Raw genomic sequence first — 18,856 nt, 5'->3', positions numbered from 1 at the left:
TTCAGGACCAAACAAATGTGGGAGTAAGGTGTCACTGAGAAAGGGGCTGGAATAGTGCTGGGTGCATGAGGTCAGCATTGTGTAGAGGTAGGTTCCAGGAGCTGTGGATTTTGAGAACACTGGACAGACCAGTCCAGCAGGTAGAAAGACTCCCTTCCTTGCCTCCCCCCAAAAAGTGAGGAATTCTGGAGGGATGGAAGATGGAGGCAGAGATAGGTGTCATTGGGTTTTCTCTGAGAGCTGTCAGGGAGGGAAGAGAGAATAGAAGAGGAGGGACAGATGGAAGGCCAAGGGGAGACCAGAAAGGGACCAAGAGAGGCCTTGGAGTGGATGTGGCACCTCCTGTGCATTCTGTAGTGAATGTGGGGGCACACAGCTGGACAGGAGAGTGAGACCAGACATGGGTGTGTGTAGACTGAAGTTACAGGAATGCCAAATACTCAAATACCCACTAACACCCCTCCCCCAGTTGATAGCCCCTTGGATATGAGCTTGAGCCAATCAGAGTTTTAATATTTACAGAACCCCCAAACTCGAATGCTTCTTGTTTCATGGCATCTATTGCATAGCTCCGTCGGCCAGGCTCTCCCCCACTGTGAGCCACATGAGTGCCGAGACCAGCCCATCTGGACAGCCCGAGTCTGCGGGGGCGCCCGACATCCTGCAGAGTGAGCGCTCGACAGACACAGTGGCAGGAACGAACCAAAGGGTGACAGCTGGGCATAATCCAGAGTTCCGCATCTAACTGGGTTATGGAGTCTGCCAGACCCCCCCATATCTGAACCGAAAGTATCACAACACAAGGTGAAATTCCAGGTTTCTGAGGGAAAAAATATAGGAAGGTCTCTCAAAGCCTTTGTTAATTAAACCCACGAATAGCTCTTCAGGGACCATTCCCTGCCTCTGATTCTCTCTCCTTGCACTGAATGGCAGATAAAACGGTATCTTTGCCTCTGCTTTGGACCACATTTAATTAAATGCCTACGTTGCCAGCTTCCTCATATACCTTGTTTTATTTCCTTTCCTTCTTTCCATGCTAAAGAGGGCCAGGGCTAATACTAATGCATATGCTGTTAAACCTTTTTAATTAACTTCAACTTCTTCCAGAGATTTATGTTTAAACAGTAAATTTTTTGTTGATACTCAAATACATAGGCGGCACTCAGAATGATGTACGAGTACTCTTGTCCTCAAAATGATTCTTCCTGAGTTACCACCAGAGACGTTTTCATGAGCCTCTTTTATTAAAATAATAATACTCAGCAAAGCAATAATGCTTTACCACGGCAGCTAATTAACCCACCCCCCCTCCCCCAGGTCAGCATTAGCATCTGCAGGTTAGCGATATGATCACCCAGTGGGGTTCTCTCATCCCTGCGAGTCAGCGCTGAATCGGTCTGGGTTTGTGCTCCGGCATCTGTGAGTAATGATTTTCATTTAAAACACATCTTTGTTCTTGGACTGGAGCTCAATCTATTATTATCGTTATTTATTTTGTTCTTGCTCAGTTCCTTCCCTGCACCAAGTATCAGCATGTCTGATCTGCGGTTGACCTCCGGAAACAGAATTTAACCGCGCCTTGGAAAATCCAATGGATTTTAAAACTCTTGTCTAATTGCAAAATCCATTTATTTTCCTGTAACGCTAAATTTGGGTTCCAAGTGTTTTTAATCATGATCTGTGCTGTCAGTTGTAATTGTAACACAGCAACCCTCTGCCAACAAAACCAATCTACCTACCCAAGCGCCTGGACCATTCTTCATGTGGAAGCCACACTCTCCCCCACGAGCCTGTGGCGTTCTATTCCATGTTGTCCCATCGATGTGCCAATTACTTCAATTTTGGCATCAGACTCAGAAGAGGGTTTAATGACCCTCAATAGTATAAACTGAATTTTTATTCGACAGCAATTTAGTAATGATGATGGCAGTTAGAGCACTCAGAAAGTGTTTCTCATTTTCCCACCACGACAAACAGGAAGCCAGATGATCACTTTAGGCACTTTTCTGGGCAGGTCCAATGGAGACCTCAGCCTGGACAACTTTGGCACAATTGTGACGAAGGCTGGCCTGAATCCCGCTACTCTCCCACTGAGAAAACATCCCCTAAGACCCCAGGACCCCATAGCTCTGTCTCCTTGGAAGTCAGAAGCAGGTCTTAGGTCTTGCACTCCTATATTTTTTGTTATTTTTTTGTTTTGGTTTCTTTGGCTGGGGGTCACACCCAGCAGTGCTCGGGGGTTACTTCTGACTCTGCACTCAGGGATTACCCCTGGTGGTACTCAGGGGACCATATGGGTGCTGGGGATAGAACCTGGGTGAGCCACTTGCAAGGCAAACGCCCTACTCTCTGTGCTATTTCTCCAGTTCCTTACACTCCTATTTTAATGAACTCATTTATTCACTTATCCAACAAATATTTAATGAGTTTCTACAAAGTGAAGAAACATAGCCCCAGGAGAGAGACACAAGGCACGTTTCCTACTCATCAAGTCCAACCCACAGGTCCCAAATGAGCTCCAAGTGGCGGGTTACTTCGTTTGTGGGGATGTTGAGACCACTTGCTCTCTAGAGCCATACGAGCTCTTACTGACTTTTCCTGCAAAGCCAGCTCAGAACCAGGTGTGCACCACCCCTCTCTGCTGTGTCCCGGGGCCAACAGCCCATGCTCCAGGGCCTCCCCACATGCTCCTCCTCAGAGCCAGCTGAGTAAGGAGCCTGCAAAAGGCAGCAAGGAGGCAGCCACCCCCCCTCAAAAGCATGCCGGCCAAATGCTTTTCATGACTGCCTGCTCCCCTCACAGTCTGGCTGCCCTCTTCCTTATGAACAACACCTCCACTTTCCTTTTTACTCATCCCGTTTCAGCCTTTCTGGCCTCTTTTTTTTTTTTAAGTTTTTTTTTTTTTGCTTTTTGGGTCACACCTGGCGATGCACAGGGGTTACTCCTGGCTCTGCACTCAGGAATTACCCCTGGCCGTGCTCAGGGGACCATATGGGATGCTGGGATTTGAACCCGGGTCGGCCGCGTGCAAGGCAAACGCCCTACCCGCTGTGCTATCTCTCCAGCCCCTTTCTGGCCTCTTGACTGTTTCTGAAAGCACTGGGAAGCTTCTGCCTCGCCCCAGGCACTTGGGTGTCCTGCTGCTGAGATGTGTCCCCTCGTCCCACACCTGCTTCAGTCCCTTGCTCCCTCCAGGACGCTGCTCAGCTGTCAGCTCCTTGGTTATCCAAAGCGAAGTTTGCACCCCAAATTCTGTGGTGTACCCTTTTTCTCCACAGCCCTTCCCCTCTTGGCTGTTCTCCAGAGAGTGCAATACCATCCATCATACGATCCATTTTATTTCTTGTCTCCTCAGCAGAATGCCAGCTCCAGGAAGGGGAGAGACTTTTCTATCTGCCCGACTGAGGGATCACAGCCCAGCACACCTCAAATTGATATTGGTTGCCCATAGACGTTAGGGGTAATGGGTCTAGGATAAAATAGCACCCTCCCTGTGTTTGAGAAACAAACATGCACACAGGAGAGCTATGTCTGAAAATAAACAGTGAGCTCAAGGTCGAGGAAGCAAGCCATGCATGTTCTGAGCTCACCCAGCTGCTTGGGTCCAGAACTCACCCCAGGTATGGAGGCTGGGAAGGAGCCAAGGTCCTTGTGGAAAGCGGAAAAGTTGCTTTGCACCATGATAGTTCAACCAGACCCGGGATGGATCCTGGGACTTGGGGACGACTGAGGATGGCAGTTTCAACCAGGGCCCTTCTAACTCGGATGAGGCTGGCTGTACCCCAAATTGCACAAACAAATCCCACTGAAAATTCCACTGCACATCTCCAGCAGTGACTAACTCTGAGGCTCAGGGCAATTTTTTTTCAAGTTGGTGGAGGCCTGGAAGGAATGTCAGCCCTGGTCACTTCTGCTGACCGATTCTGACAGGCCCTGTCAGTCTAGGGCTACTTATCTTGGGGCCTAACTGGATCCTGAGGACAGACCTCTTATTTGGTAGTACTTTAAAATAAGTGGCAGCAGTTCATGCATAATTACTTCTGAATCATCTGGGGGATTCATCAGGTTTGATTATAGATGCATAATGAATTTACCAAATTTGCGAGTATTAGGGAGATATTAATTCCATATGAAACCTCACAATTCATTCATGTGCCATTTGTTTTCATTCCTTTTTTATAATAAGCTAATTAGTTTAAATTATTTGTACTTGTACAGGTCTGGAAACACATATAAGGAATGATTATACCAGAGAACCCAATAAATGAGAAGCTTTGGAGACAGCATTAATTGTGATAAAGGGTTCATAAAGCAGTGGATGTTCAATTTTCCCATTTGGGGTGGTAATAATAGGTCTAATCATGACACCTCCATAAAGTCGTGGGAAGTCCCTAATTAACATTTCTGAATTCAGATATCTAAAAGATGGTGGAGGGAATCGTCTTTGTGTTAATTAAGAGAATGAAGTAAAAAGGGGGCTTGGACTTGGTGTTGAGGGAGAGACGGGGAAAGGGGACAGATATAACCCCGCCAGACCAGGGGAGGCTGGGTGAGGTGGGACGGGGTCCCAGGAGGCCTGAGGAGGATGGCAGCGGGGTGGGGCTGGATGGAGGGTCGGGATGAAGCCAGTTCTGTGAGGAAGCCTGGAAATGCCTTTTAGCAGAGTTCAAGTTCTGGGGGGCTTGAATCTCAGGACTCTCTCACTGCTTTTGTTCCTGATGGCCTGGGTTGGGTTGGTGGGCAGGTCCTTGGGAGGGCCTGGGAAAGAATCTAGGCTGGAGAGGGGCCCCACAGGAGCCCTGCCCCAGCCACTGCACCTGGGGCCCAGTCTGGATGTGGGATCCCATGCTCTGCACTGTACCTACCGCCCCCCCCCCCCCCGCCCTGCCTCAGAGTGATCGCTTCCTCTTCTGAGCTGTCCTGCAGTATAAGCAGCCCCATCACTTCCACGTCACAGGGGGAGGCCTGTGGGCTTGAGGTCACGTGACCGTTGGAAGGTGGACCTGGATCAGTAAGAGCAGGGCTGGGACTTAAGGTATCTGGTTCCTGAGCCCCAGGGACCACCATACAGTGTGGTCTTCTGCCCCTCAGTGCCAGGCCGTGATCATTGTTGCCAGCATGCCAAGTCCTGCTGTCATCCACCTGCCTTACACCAAATGGAAAAACCTACAGGCGAAGCTTTTTTAAAAAAATGGTTTGGGGCCACACCCAGCAGTGCTCAGGGATTATTCCTGGCTCTGTGCTCAGGGATCACTCCTGGCAGTGTTTAGGGGACCGTAGGCGGTGCCGGAGATTGAACCTGTGTCAGCTATGTGCAAAACCAAGTGTTTCTCCTTTGTACCATCTTTCCAGCCCCGGTGCTCTATTTGGACCTCTTAATCCTAAATTTCACCCCATGGACAATCTGCCAGGTCAGATGTCTTCATATTTTCCTCCCTGGCAACAAGAGGACCATTTCCCACACTGCTTTCTCACCCATGTTCCACAAAGCTCTGCAAGGGTTAACACAAAAAAATAAGTTGTGCTTTGGATGAGATGCCAGTTTAATTTATATTTGATTAAAAAAGTCATTCATTCATGCATTTAGCAGCCGGCATTTGTTAAATGTCTCCTACACTTTTAATTGGGTTTTGTTGGGGGGAGCGGAGTGGGGAAGAAGGAGCAGGTATAATAAAACTTATGCCAGACGCCTTGTTTATAATTTTCCTGGGAAGGATAGATGCATGTACCTGCAAAGTTACACCAACAAGAGAGTGATTGAATTTCCAGGCGCCAGAGAGCGGCAGACAGTGTGAGGTTGGCACAGGCACAGAGGGAAGTGGCCCTGGGAACCAGTACAGTCCAAGAGGTGTCTCAGAGGAAAGGACAGGCAGACACAGGATGGCAGCGGGGCTCAGCGTGACCTGGCCAGCGGCTGAGGAATGAGCTGTCTCATCTAGTGTCCCTCTGATGAGACAGGAGCTACCTCCCAGGTGGCCATGGGCCTTCACAGGGTTATGCACTGGAGATGTACCCCTACAGATTGCATTTTAGCAACGCCCTTCACCAAGTTCAAGAGCACTGGGGAGAGGAAACCCACCGTAGGGGTGGGGGTGAACTTAAGGGATACACTATGGGCCAGGAGAAGGTGGGTGGAAAGAGGTAAGAGCAAGACTCCATCCTAGAGGCCCACTGGCTTTACTGGAATGGGAATGCCCAGTGAGAGTTGGGACAGGAAGTAGTAACAGGGTAGTAGCGAGACCAACAGGGCTGTTGGTCCCGTGTCCTGTGGGATCTGTGTTCTGCCACCATGGCGGCGGGCTGCTCCACTGGGCAGGGTGTTGAAGAATCTGCAGTCGACCTGGGCAGAGGCATAGCTCATGCACAGAGGACCCACCTTGAGGGCAAAGGTTGAGTACCTTTTCATCCTTTACCAGGTCAGGCATAGTCTGGTGCAGATCTGCCTCCAGCTCAGAGTGGCCCCAGCCTGAGTTCCAGGGCAGGAAATCTATTTTTGTTTGTTTGTTGGTTGTTTTTTTTTTTTTTTGTCATACCTGGTGATGCTCAGGTGTTACTCCTGGCTCTGCACTCAGGAATTACTCCTCATGGTGCTTGGGGGACCATATAGGATGCTGAGGATAGTACTCGAATTGGTCACGTGCAGGCAAAATACCCTGCCCGCTGTACTGTTGCCCCATCGCCAGGGCAGGAGACCTTTGCACCTCCCACTGCTGGCATCTCTCTGGCTGCAAATGGATTTCAGGCCTGAGAATCTCTAGGACTGTCTTTGGACCTCAGCATTGACTTGTGCTAGGCAGGTGAGTGTGGGCTCAGGGTAAGGTGGCCTGGCAGAGGCTGGGGGCTCTGTTCTCTGTGAGGGGCAGGATTTTTATTGCTGATTGTATTGTCAAAGCCACTGTAGGATGTCTGCTCTCCCTAGCATCCGGAACCTTAACCAGATCAGGGATGGGAGTGAAGACTCAACTAAGAAGAAGGATCTAGAACCCCCCGTAAAGGACATGTCAGTGAGAGGCTGTCCATCTCCCCACCTCAGCATTTGCCTCAGAAACTCTGATGATGGAGGCAGGACTGGCCTTTTGGGGAAAACACCCAAGAAAGAAGCTTCCCTGCAGAAGACCCTGGGGTGTCGGGCTGACACTAGGGGACCTCCAAAGATCCCTGCCTGGAGAAACATCCCCAACTCCCACTGACTAGGGGGCCCCAACATCCCCTCTCTTATCTTACACAGAGGCTTGTGCATCCTGGACCTCAGCCCTACCGACTGCTCCCAGGAGCTACTCAGCCTGATGGGGAGCCCTGAACGCCTCAGAACCACACATTTGAACATTCAACCGTATCGCCACTCCATCCCACCGCCTCACTGCTGCCTCCTTCATTTCTAACCTGAAGCCCCAAGGATTTGCTTTCTGGGTGTCCAGCTCCTCTCCCTAAACACTGTCACGGACCTGAGTAGGCAAAAGGCCAGGTGTCTGCAGGAGGCCACTCATGCACCCCAGAAGTAACCGCTTGCTTCTTTCCTGAACAAAGCAGCTCCAACAGCCAGTTTTGGATTAGGGCGGAGGAAGTTGGTGGGGGGGCCCAGGTCCCTTCCGACCCCCCCCCTCCGTGCCCCAGCAAAGGTCACCACCCACAGTGGACAGATGGTGGCTGCATGTCCGTCTGTCTCTAGGTGCTGGGGGAGGTGATTTGGCAGCTCTGGGAGAGGGAGGCGGGGAAGGCTGCAGAGCTGAAGAACGGGAAGGGGGTGGGGGAAGCGAGGGAGTAAGTCAGTGGAGTCAGGATCATTTTTTCCCCATGTCAAAGCCTCATCCAGGAGTGCTCTGGCTGTCGCCGGCTTTTATCTGGAAAACAATATGCACAGTTTCTCCAAATTGGGTCACAGCTTGCAAAGGCAGGGCTTGCCAAGGTGCCGGCTGCCTGCCTTCTCCGTGGCTTTACAAGACTCCCTGGGCTGACAAATGCCGCCTTTGTTTTCCTGAAAAGTTGACTTGCTGGAGCATTCAGGCTGTCTTCTTCCGCCTTCCCCTTCCCCTCCAGACAACTGCCGCGGAAGGTTAAAATTCCTTCACTTGTCAGACCCAAGGCTTGGTCTCCCCCACTCCTGCTCCTCAAACCCCACCAGCAAGTGGCCCCAAGGCCCTGACTCCGGGACAAAAGTTTGGGGAGGAGGAGGAGACACTGCCTGAGACTGCTCAAGGCTCTGTCCCAGAACATTTCTGTGTGCAGCAGGATTGTGGGGAGATCCCGGAGGAAGGGGGACTGGCCTTCTGCTGTCTGGGTTCAGGTCTCTGTGCGTCACTAAAGAGGCAGAAAACCCCCAAGTCCCGCAACATTTTATTTTGCAAGATGGGAGGGGGCAGTCCCAAAGACAAATACAGCTTTTGTTTGGAGTGTGAGAACAAACCCATTTTCTCTTTGTGTTTTCGGGACTGTTGCAAAACATGGTCACTCTTTTCTTTTTTTCTTTTTGGGTCATACCTGGTGTTGCAATGGGGTTACTCCTGGCTCATACACTCAGGAATTACTCCTGGCAGTGCTCGGGGGACCAGATGCGATGCTGGGAATCGAACCTGGGTCGGTGGCGTGCAAGGCAGACGCCCTACCCGCTGTGCCATCACTCCAGCCCAAACACGGTCACTCTGAAGGATGGGAAGGACTGGGAAGGGGTCAAGATGTGCTGAAACCAGACTCCCCTGGATGGGGCTGGACAGGTGATGGGCTCTGGCTTCTCCCTTAGTTGTGCTCTGTCCAGGGGTCCAGAAGCAGAGAGGCTCAGAGATGGAGCGCAGCGGGAGTGGGGCGGGCGGGGACAGGGTTAGTGGGCATGGGTGGACGGGAGGACCGGGGCTGGCTCAGAGGTTGGAGGGAAGCCTGCAGCTTCTGTGTGCACCCCAGGGAGGGCTGGTGTGAGTTCCGAGCCTTGTCTCTATGGTCTGTGGAGCCACTGCTTTCTGTGCTAAAGGAAATTATGTCCTTCGCAAATGGTCAGTGAGAAGGCGTTGAGGGCCCAGACTCCCAGAAAAGCTTCAGCTGTTGCTCCATGATGATTGTTTTGGGAAGGAGACAGAATAAAATATTTTTTATTATTGGGGAGTGCTGGGCAGTCTCCAGGAAACCTTGACTAATGACTTCTGAGCCATTGTTTTGACCAGAAGGAGTGGCTGATATTGGAATATTAACGAAGGAGATTGGTACCAGTGAGGTATCAACTGGCGAGCTGCACCCCTCCCAGTCCCTCGCTCCAACTGCTGCCCACACAGCAGCCTTTTCCATCCAATCAAGCAAACTGAGTCCGAGAGGGCTGGATCAAGAGAAGCCCAGGTGGTGCCCACGTGCCCGGGGCAGTGCCTTTGAGAGAGAAAAGCCAGGGATATCTTTTCTCACCGAGGATGCAGCCAGGGACGGTGGCAGACAGGGCCTGCAGAGGCGGAGATGACGCAGGAGAGAGTGAGCAGCCCAGGGGGGACAGGGGAGCTAGGGAAAGAGTCAGCGGTGGGTGTGCAGATGGGGTATGGCCAGGCACCTCTGACCACTGCTGCGGGGTCTCGTAAAGGGCTCGTTGTGGGGGTCCTTGGGTTATTCTTTCACTCTTTCCCTTGGCTTCCTCTTCATTTTAATTTTACTTTTATTATTATTATTGTTTTGGACCGGAGCGATAGCACAGCGGGTAGGGCTTTTGCCTTGCATGCGGCTGATGCAGGTTCAATTTCTCCATCCCTCTCGGAGAGCCCGGCAAGCTACCCAGAGTATCCTGCCCACATGGCAGAGCCTGGCTAGCTACCCGTGGTATATTCAATATGTCAAAAACAGTAACAAGTCTCACAATGGAAATATTATGGTGCCCACTTGAGCAAATCGATGAACAATGGGACGACAGTGCTACAGTGCTATTATTGTTTTGGGCTTGGGGTCACATATGATGTAGCTCAGAAATTACTCCTGGCTCTTGCTCATAGATCACTCCTGGTGGTGCTCAGAAGCCCATAGGAGGTGCTGGGGATTGAACTCAGTCTAACCTCTGGTCTCAAGGCGAGCCTGACCCCCGGTATTCTCTTTCCAGCCTGCTTCCTCTTCCTCTGAGAGAGAAGGCTGCCTTTCACTTCTCTCAGCAGATCACAATTAAAGCGCAAATCACACAACTCCTGGGCCCCTATCCAAATAGGGGCCCAGGAGTTGAACAGAGAAGGTGGGTACCCAGAAGCCCAAGGCTGGATGGGTCCCTTCGAGTCTCAGGCCCCCACCTCCCACCAACTTCAGGTGTCTGGGAGGGTCACTTTCCAGGGGAGTCCTTTAAGACTCACAGTTTTCACATGCCACGTATACCCCTGGCCATGTCTGCCTGTACACAACTCAGATGGCGCTGCTCGGGGGGGAGGCAGAGCCTGCCCAGCCCCCGAGGAAGCAGAAACCCACCTTTGAGGAGATGCTGACTTGTGTCCACCTCTCCTTCTGGGTGCCTTTAATTCCTTGGGAACGCCCCCCCCCCCCCCCACCACCACCCCCTGCGCCTCTGAGCACAGATACCATGTCAGAACTCCCCTGTGGGCCCCCTGGTCTCCCCACTCCTCTCCTCTTACATCTGGATGTGGTCACAGCTGGACCTTGCTGGTTCCCTCATCCACTGGCATCTCCAGAATGAATGCTCGCCACCACGGTGCCCTCATTTAGCCTCGCAACCCCAATAAGGTAATATTTGATTTGTGCGAAGTATCTGATTAAACAACGTCAAGTATTTAACCTATTGATCTTTTGTACTTGGCCGAGCCTCCACTCCTGGGTAGACGGTAATTACGGACTTGGGAGCACTCGCCTGCCTGGAGCCAACATCTCTGTCTTTCAGGCTCCCCGTTGATGCCTTTGCCTCTGTGTGGCCTCGGCTTCTGCTCCTCCCCCAGCCCCCTCTCCACTGATTCAGCCTCCACAATGACGATGGCTGATGACTCAACCGGAAGGGGACACTTATGTCACCAGGAATCCTCGAGCCTACTGGAGAAAGACAGATTAAAATCAGCAACTGGACTGGTTGTTTTGTTCACTCTGATGACTGGGGCCTGGGAAATTGTCCTGAGGGACAACCCTGGGCAAAGTTTGGCAGATGGTCATGGTGGATGGATTGACCTTACCCCTTGAGTCACCCATAGAGAAGGGGCTAGAGGGTCCCCATTGGAAGAATCACTGAAAACCACGTTGGCTGGTTCGTTCGTTAACTCATTCTCTCGCCAGAACCACCTCCTGGAGAAATACAGAAAATCTGACTTCTATTTTTCTGTCTTGTCTGTGAGGGGTAGACTTGGGGGTGTTAATAACAATTAGTTGATTTACATGCTGTCTTTCCTTCAAGCATCTCAGCCATGCTGGGTTTGTTGATTTTCCCTTCTTATTTCAAAATTGGCTCTACCAAAGCTGTGATGGATTCTCCATGGGTCCTTCCAGAATAAGGATAACACCTCAGAGTTGGAGAAAATTCACGTGGATCCCCAATCATTGTGCTCACCCCTAATTAAGTGCTCAGATTAACAGCAGCCCCCAAGTAGGGACACCCCAGAAGGCACAGGCCACTGTAGCAGGAGGGCAGGTATTTCTTGCCACAGGAAGGCTGGGAAGAGAGTCCACTGGCCCAGCATCTGAACACTTTGCCCAGTCCCCTGGGCTGAAGGCTCAGGGCCATCCCAGAGCAGACCTGGACCCACTTCAGCATTCAGTAGTGATTTCTTTTCTTTGTTTCCTTATTTTTTAAAAAATTGAATCACCTTGAGATACACTTAGAAAGCTTTCACGATTGAGTTTCAGTCAAACAATGATCGAACACTCATCCATCCACCAGTGCACAATTTCCACCACCAATGTCCCCAGTATCTCTCCCCCCACCCCGACCCCACCCCACCCCCCTGCCTTTATGGCAGGGACTTTCCTTTTTACTCTCTCCCTACTTTTGGGCATCATGGTTTGCAATACGAATACTGAGAGGCCATCATGTTTGGTTCTTAGTCTACTTTCAGCACATATCTTCCACCCTGAGTGATCCCTCCAACCATCATTGACTTAGTGATCCCTTCTCTATCTCAGATGCCTTGTCCCCCAGCTCATGAGGCAGGCTTCCAACCATGGAGCAATCTTCCTGGCTCTTGTTCTCTACTGTTCTTATGTGTTAGTCTCATACTATGATATTTTATATTCCACAAATGAGTGCAGTCATTCTATGTCTCTCCCTCTCTTTCTGACTCATTTCACTTAGCAACTTAGCATGATACTCTCCATGTTTTGCTAGCGATTTCTAAAGCCCCTTTTGAAATTCGGTCAAAGCTCCTTTTCACTCAGGCTGTTCCCCCAAGTCCTAGAAAGCAGTTAGAAGCATTCTCTGAACCCAGGCTCCAAAAGGATTACCCCAAATCACCTTCAACTTCTTAACCATGTAGCTGAAAGGTATTCCCCCTCCCCAAAACAAAGTAACTTCACTAGTGCTTCCAAGAGTAGGGCCTTGGCATCAATAGGAAAACGTGCTTCCTCGGCCATGCTTGGGGTCGTGACGTTGGAGCGCTGTCAGTGAGGCAGCTCCCGAGAAGTTCCCAAAGTCTGGAGACAAGTGGTGTCTGCAAGAAGTGGAGCTATGCAGGGGTGCGGGGCTGCGGAGCTGTGCAGGGGTGCGGAACCGGCCCTGCACTTGGATACCAAAGGGAGCCAGGTGTGTTCCAGAAGGAGAGTCGTCCTGACAGCCCCACCAGGATCTTGGGCAGAGGGGCAACCCTTAGGGGGCAGGAGGGCCAAGTGGGGTGCCCCGGGAGGAAGGGACAAGCTGGGCAGTGTACACAAAACTGCCAGAAGAGAGGCCTCCCCTCGGCCTCCCAGTCCCCCCTTGGAGCACTTGTAACTCCACGCCTGCCTCCCTCAGCCATACTAGTCAGCACACAGAGGGGTTGCCAGCCCTCAAGCTAGAAGATGGGCCCTTGTAACAGGCCTGTGTGAATGCACGTGTAGCACGGACTGTCCAGAAAAGGCGAAGCCGTGGACACACTCACACATGCCTGGGTCCATGCTGCTTCCCAGCGTTTGCTCCTGCGAGTGTTTTAGCAGGTTCAGGTGTTGGGATGCTTGCCCCTCCACCACTCTCCCCCTCCCCCCTCCCTTCCAGCAGAACTCTTTGCGCCTGTGTGTATTGGAGGATTTCCAAGCTGGGAACCTGTGGCCTGGAGGAGAAGAGCTGCCCAGGAAGCTCCGTGGTGATGCATAGCATGGACGTTGGACAAAGAGAGACCCCCACCAACTCCAGCCCCCAGGAAGCCATACTGGGCAAGTCACGTGACTACCAAGGTGGTCAACTATCCAAGTGTCCTGCCACTAGAACATACACACAGAGGCTGGGGGTCTGGGGTAAGGGTGACGCCATCCTAGCACAGAACGAACACTGTGTGTTTCCCTGGGCTGTGTCCACACCGACCCGCTGGCTCCCGGGGGTGGGGGTTTAGCAGCCAACTATGCTGTTATTCAGACTCTTGCAGTGTGAGGAGCTAGAGGGAGGATGATCTGAGCCCAGATGAAAGACTCACAAGGCCTAAGTCTCCGTGGACCCCAGCCTCGAAGGAAAGCACCAAGGTCCCTGTGTCCGCATCACACTCTCCCGTCATCTGCTGGCTGGCTAACATGCCCCAAATACATCTCCAAACCCAACATACTAAGACAAAAGGGAAAATGCCAAAGAGGAGCACAAAGCCGGAGCTGCCTTCCGGGTAACTGCTTTGGACGGGGCTGTTTTTCTCCTGACACAGACTCCCAAATGGCACAGATGCCGTCTCTAAATAAATAGCAAGCAGCGCTGGGTCAGGCCTCCTGTGGGTTCCTGATAAGTACTGTCGGGCTGTTTGCCGTTTATCACAGAGAGAACAGATACCCTTGTCCGACGGGCTCATGAGCTGGCTTTCTGCAAGAAGGATGAGCAGCATCCCGGCCTCCCTTGCCGTTCTGCCTTGGATCCCAAATAACAAGGACAATGGGATCAGCTGGCCTGAGAGGCAGTTAATGGACACTCGCTGCCCATGATCCAAATGCTGATGTCCAGGATGACTACATTTCACTGCGCACACAACGCAGGTTTTATGCCACTTTTTCCTTTTTCCCTCCAAACATAGGTGTGACCATTGTATGACAATGCCAGTAGCACATCTAAACAGAGTGTGACAATCAGATGGTATGGGAAATATGGTACTCTGGACCCCAGAGGGTGTTTTCAGAGTATCCCAGTCAGACCGGTGACTCTGTCAGGTCACTCCTGGGGTACCTCCTCCCAAACACACACCAATCGGAACCTGTGGGTTGGATCTGAAGTGAGAGGCACAGGCTTGGGGGGGGGGCAGCAGACTGGGACTTGACTGGTTTCACTCTAAGCGTTTCAGCAGGAACGCGGGATGGGGGAGGAGGGGTAACAGATATGGGCAACCGGTTCCTCCTGCAAAGATTCTACTTCCTTGGGTCTGAGGAGGGTGCCCGAGTGGATCTTTTCTAAAAGGTACCAGGAGATGGCATATGGACCTAGTGCTGGGAAGCCAGCAGATGCTTTCCTGGTGAACAGAGAGAAGTGAGTGTCCCTGTGCAGGTGACAAAGCAGTGGTCAGATCTGGCCTGTGAGACCTGCTGCTCTCACAGCCAGACAGAAGGGAAGCAGAGAGGGCCTCCATGGCTGAGAGGAGAGAAATGACACAGGCTTCTCCCCAAGGGAGGGGCTTGGCTGCCAAGGCTGGAGGGGAAGGCAGTCTCTGGCTGTGGCAATGCATAGCACTCAGGCAGTGCCCGGTTTAACCCCTGGGTACCGCAGGACCCAAACATGGAGCCATCTGGTCCCACGGGCTGGTATCGCCTGGAGAGGCTCCCAGTGCCCCTGAGCACTACTTGGAATCCCCCCAAAGCCCCCAAAATAAGCTATCAGAAAGTATCTCTAGGGTTAGGCTAGCACAGGTGCCCTGGCCAGGAGATTGGAGGGAGTTTGCCAAGCATGTGTGTGCCTGTGTTTGAGCCTGTGCCCCCGACTCAAGGGAAATTAACCAGACTCTGCCTAGCGTGGGAATTCTGCTTGGCAACCTAATCAAGGCTTAGTTTTTCATTAAAATTTCCATTAATACTGGAGCTGTTTAGAGCACGCTGAGTGGGAGCTCTGTAATGCACCTTCCGCCCTCCTCTCTTTCAGAGCTGAGGATCGGGTGAGGCTGGGTACTTTTCCTGGGGCCATTTGCATTTTCACCACCTTGATTTTAGACAGTCAGTGACAGTGGCATCCTCCCCAGCCTGGGCAAAGCACAGCAGACAGAGGGGACAGTAGAAGAGTAAGAGAGGAGGCAGGTAGGGGGTGTTGAGGGGAGGTGCTGAGGCCTCCTGGGACAGACTTCAGCCTCAGCAGCATAGAGCTTCTGTCCCACTCAGTCACCCACCACCCTCTCCAAGGGGACGGGAATGGCCCGGGAGGAGCCCGGCTCACCATCCCTGGGGTGCTTCTGTATCAGAACTCTTGAGCCTCCTGTCCCTCCCTGGCACCCACTAACACTTCCGAGGCACCCAACTCAAAAGGTGTTGACCCATCCAGGGGACAGTGCATGCCTTCTCCCTTGGGGCATGCACGGCCTTCAACCTGGGGATGCTTTAATATTATGGGGGTTGGGGATACCTATATCTCCCCTGAACCCGTGCAGCTGAGAATCTCTTTGTACACCCAAGATTAACTGCTCATAGCCTGCTTGATTGGAAGCCTCACCAACTGCTGATCCCAGGAACTTCCATGAATATTTTTTTAATAATTATTGAATCACCGTGAGATACAGCTAGAAAGCTTTCATGGTTGAGTTTCAGTCATACAATGATCAAACACCCATCCCTCCACCACTGCATATTTTCCACCACCAATGTCCCCGTGTCCCACCCCACCCTACCCCCTGCATTTATGGCAGACAATTTTCCTCTTACTCTTTCTCTACTTTGGGGCCTTGTGGTTTGCAATACAGATACAGAGAGGCTATCACATTTGGTCCTTTATATACTTTCAGCATAGATATCCCATCCCGAGTGATTCCTCTAACCATCATGAACATTTATTTAGCTTGTCTCATGTCCTCTGTGTTGACGTCGGGCAAAGTATAAGTTGGAGGGAAGTATAAGTATAAGCTGGAGGGAAGAATGTGGCATAAGAAAGTCAGAAAGAACATCTACTCGCAGGACTGTTCTGTGCTATTCAACGTGGGTTGGTTCCACCTGTTTGCAGGAAGACCAGAATAGATGCAGTCTCTGGCTGTGCCCAATCCAAGTGTAGGTATAACAGAGGCTCATTACTGTGGGGGTGGGGGTGTCTCTCTTCCTTTCTGAGTGGGGGCCACAGTTAACAGCGTCTGTGTTCACATGGAATAGCTTTTTGCAAAAGTTGACTGAACTGTTGCAAACTTGCCTCCATCTATCTGAGATGTGCTTTGTCTGGGTTGTGTTTTGTGGCAAAACACAAGCAGTGAACATGGGCCTGGCGGAGTTGGGAGGTGGCACACTTGTGCCACCTGCCCTCTTTTGTCCCGTGCGCTGACCGCCTGAGATGGATGGCAATCCCCCCACACCCTCAAAAATGTTACATGGAGCTTAGCGTAGGGCGCTCAGGCCAGGGGCACCTCTAGACCTATCTCAGGGTGCTCCTAACCAGGCCGCAGCAGCCAGGCCCGCAGAGATGTGGCATGAAGACCTGCCCCATGGCTGTGCAGTACTTCTCAGCTGGGAAGGTGCCTTCACCTCTGAATCTGCTGCTTCCTCTATAAAATGAGTTCATCAAAGACCCCCATAGCCCCCCAGGGCTGTCGGGAACCCAAGGGCTACTTACAGCCGGGGCTGAGCCTCAGTAAGAGAATCTCCCGCTGGGCTAGTGGTGGTTATTCCTGAGAGAGGATTCCTGTATTTCAAATGATCTGGGCATTTGTATTTCAAAAGAGCTATTTGAGAGGGTCTGCTTTGTCCGCAGGTTTTGTGCCCTTGGATTGTGTCTTACTAAATTAAGGCCATAGCATCAACACTAAATAAATAGATACACGGGGCTCTTGCTCCTACCACGACACCAAAACATCCTGCAATCCAATTCCCGTGGGAAAATTAGTTCGAATTCTTTCGCCAGCTTGGGGTCCTCATCCTGTCGCCTGGGTGAGCTGTGCTTCCCACAGAGAGAGGACCGAGCACAGGAGTGCTGGGAAATAGAGGGGCAAGGGCAAAAGAAGGCGTGTCTGGGACCCACCAGCTGCATAACCAGTTCCTGAAAGATCAAGGGCTCGCCAGCGTTAGGGCTCTTTGGGGCCTGCTAAGTCTTCCTCGGGTTTACCAATGATGGGACAAATCTAATGAGAAGAACGTTACAGCAGAGTTTATTGAACAATAACCCATTTTCTTCACTTAGAAACAATGAAGAAACATCTTTCTCACTTCCATGGCACAGGGAAAACAATATTAGTGATTTGTGCTGCCTGGTTATCCGGCCTCTTTCCCAACTCGGCTTCTTTCCTCACGGCATGATATGAATATTTAGGGTGGAGCGCTGCTCCCTCATTCTCTCTGCCGAGACTTTCGCTTTGCCCCCCTTTGGGGTACATGCTGTAATAAACAAGACCATCCCCTGAGCAGTCATTTACCTGGCTGGCTGAGGAGTTGATTGATGGGCCGTGTTGTGAGGGGTGAATGTGGGGGTATAGAACCAGGAAATATGAGTTGAAAGAGTCTAGGGGTGTGAGAGAGCCTGCAATTGGGGTTCTCTTGTTCCTACCAGATTCAGATCCCTGAAGTGGATTTTGGGAGACACTGGGGTGATGAGGCAATCTGTGGAACAAGGCAATGGACCTTATCAACAACTTGGCATTTTTTAGGGCCACTTTTGATCTTTTGGGGGACCTCCCAAGCAATGCCACTCCTGACAATACTTGGCCAATATATCCAGATGGCTCAATTTTTAATGTTCAGGACTGGTGGTGCTGGGGACCACAAGGGCCTCCCCCCATGTTGCTCAGGGAACACTTTGGAGCTGGGAATTGAACTTGGGACCCACCATGCCAGACTGGCACCCCTGTTTCATAACAGGGAAAGGTTTGACTTAAAAACAAACAGCCCTGTGAAAGATTGCTGCAGGAAGACCCAGCCTCTCAAGGAAATAACTTTGAAAGCTGAAAGTCACCAGAAGTGAATAACAGAGTAGTTGAGGCCACACTCCCACCGATTTCAGTAAGAGCCAAAGTCATTTCCAGCATCTGGGATTCTTGACCATGTCCAGCTGCAAATATCTTTCAGAGGGCTGCATGCACATGGAAGGAGGTTATGTTGATGGACACACATTTCAGATCCCTCCTGTCTGGACTCCAAGAGGCCAGATGGGCCAGGACGTGGCGTCTGAGAGTGGGGGCGGTTTGCATAGAGGTGTAACATCCGTGTTTGATGGCATTTGCAGAAGGGAATTGCCTGGAACGCAGCGGGATTTTAAGGACAAATTCCCAACTTCCGATGAGAGGGAAGATGGAGGAGAACAGAGAGAGATGCAGCCTCTTCATAACCCACCTTCCCTGGAGGCTCATGATTGTAATGACTTCTACTTTGCCAAGATGGATTCCCTACACAGTCTTGCCCTGCTTCTGCTCTGAGGCAGGGTTTCAGCTCTAGCCGGCCTGGTTGAGGGTTGTCCTCCCGGGATTCTGACACTCTTTTCAGGGTAGTTGGGCATATGATTGGGGTGTTCGACACTAGTAGTTTTGAGACAGAAGGGTACTTGTTTGTGCAAGTGTGTGCAAGTGTGTGTGTGTGTGTGTGTGTGTGTGTGTGTGTGTGTGTGTGTGTGTGTGTGTGTGTCTACTTAGGGACAAAGAAGGCT

The 18,856-nt window shown here is 51.4% G+C and overlaps 1 protein-coding gene across 9 annotated transcripts in view; it reads right to left on the bottom strand.

Moving 5' to 3' along the window:
* The window catches only part of KIRREL3 (kirre like nephrin family adhesion molecule 3), a 446,874-nt gene that overhangs the window by 145,089 nt on the left and 282,929 nt on the right, over positions 1–18,856 (bottom strand). The gene's annotated exons all lie outside the window — the stretch shown is intronic.

Source organism: Sorex araneus, chromosome 3, assembly GCF_027595985.1.
Source record: "Sorex araneus isolate mSorAra2 chromosome 3, mSorAra2.pri, whole genome shotgun sequence".
NCBI lineage: Eukaryota > Metazoa > Chordata > Mammalia > Eulipotyphla > Soricidae > Sorex > Sorex araneus.
This window is presented reverse-complemented; position numbering and strand designations above follow the sequence as displayed.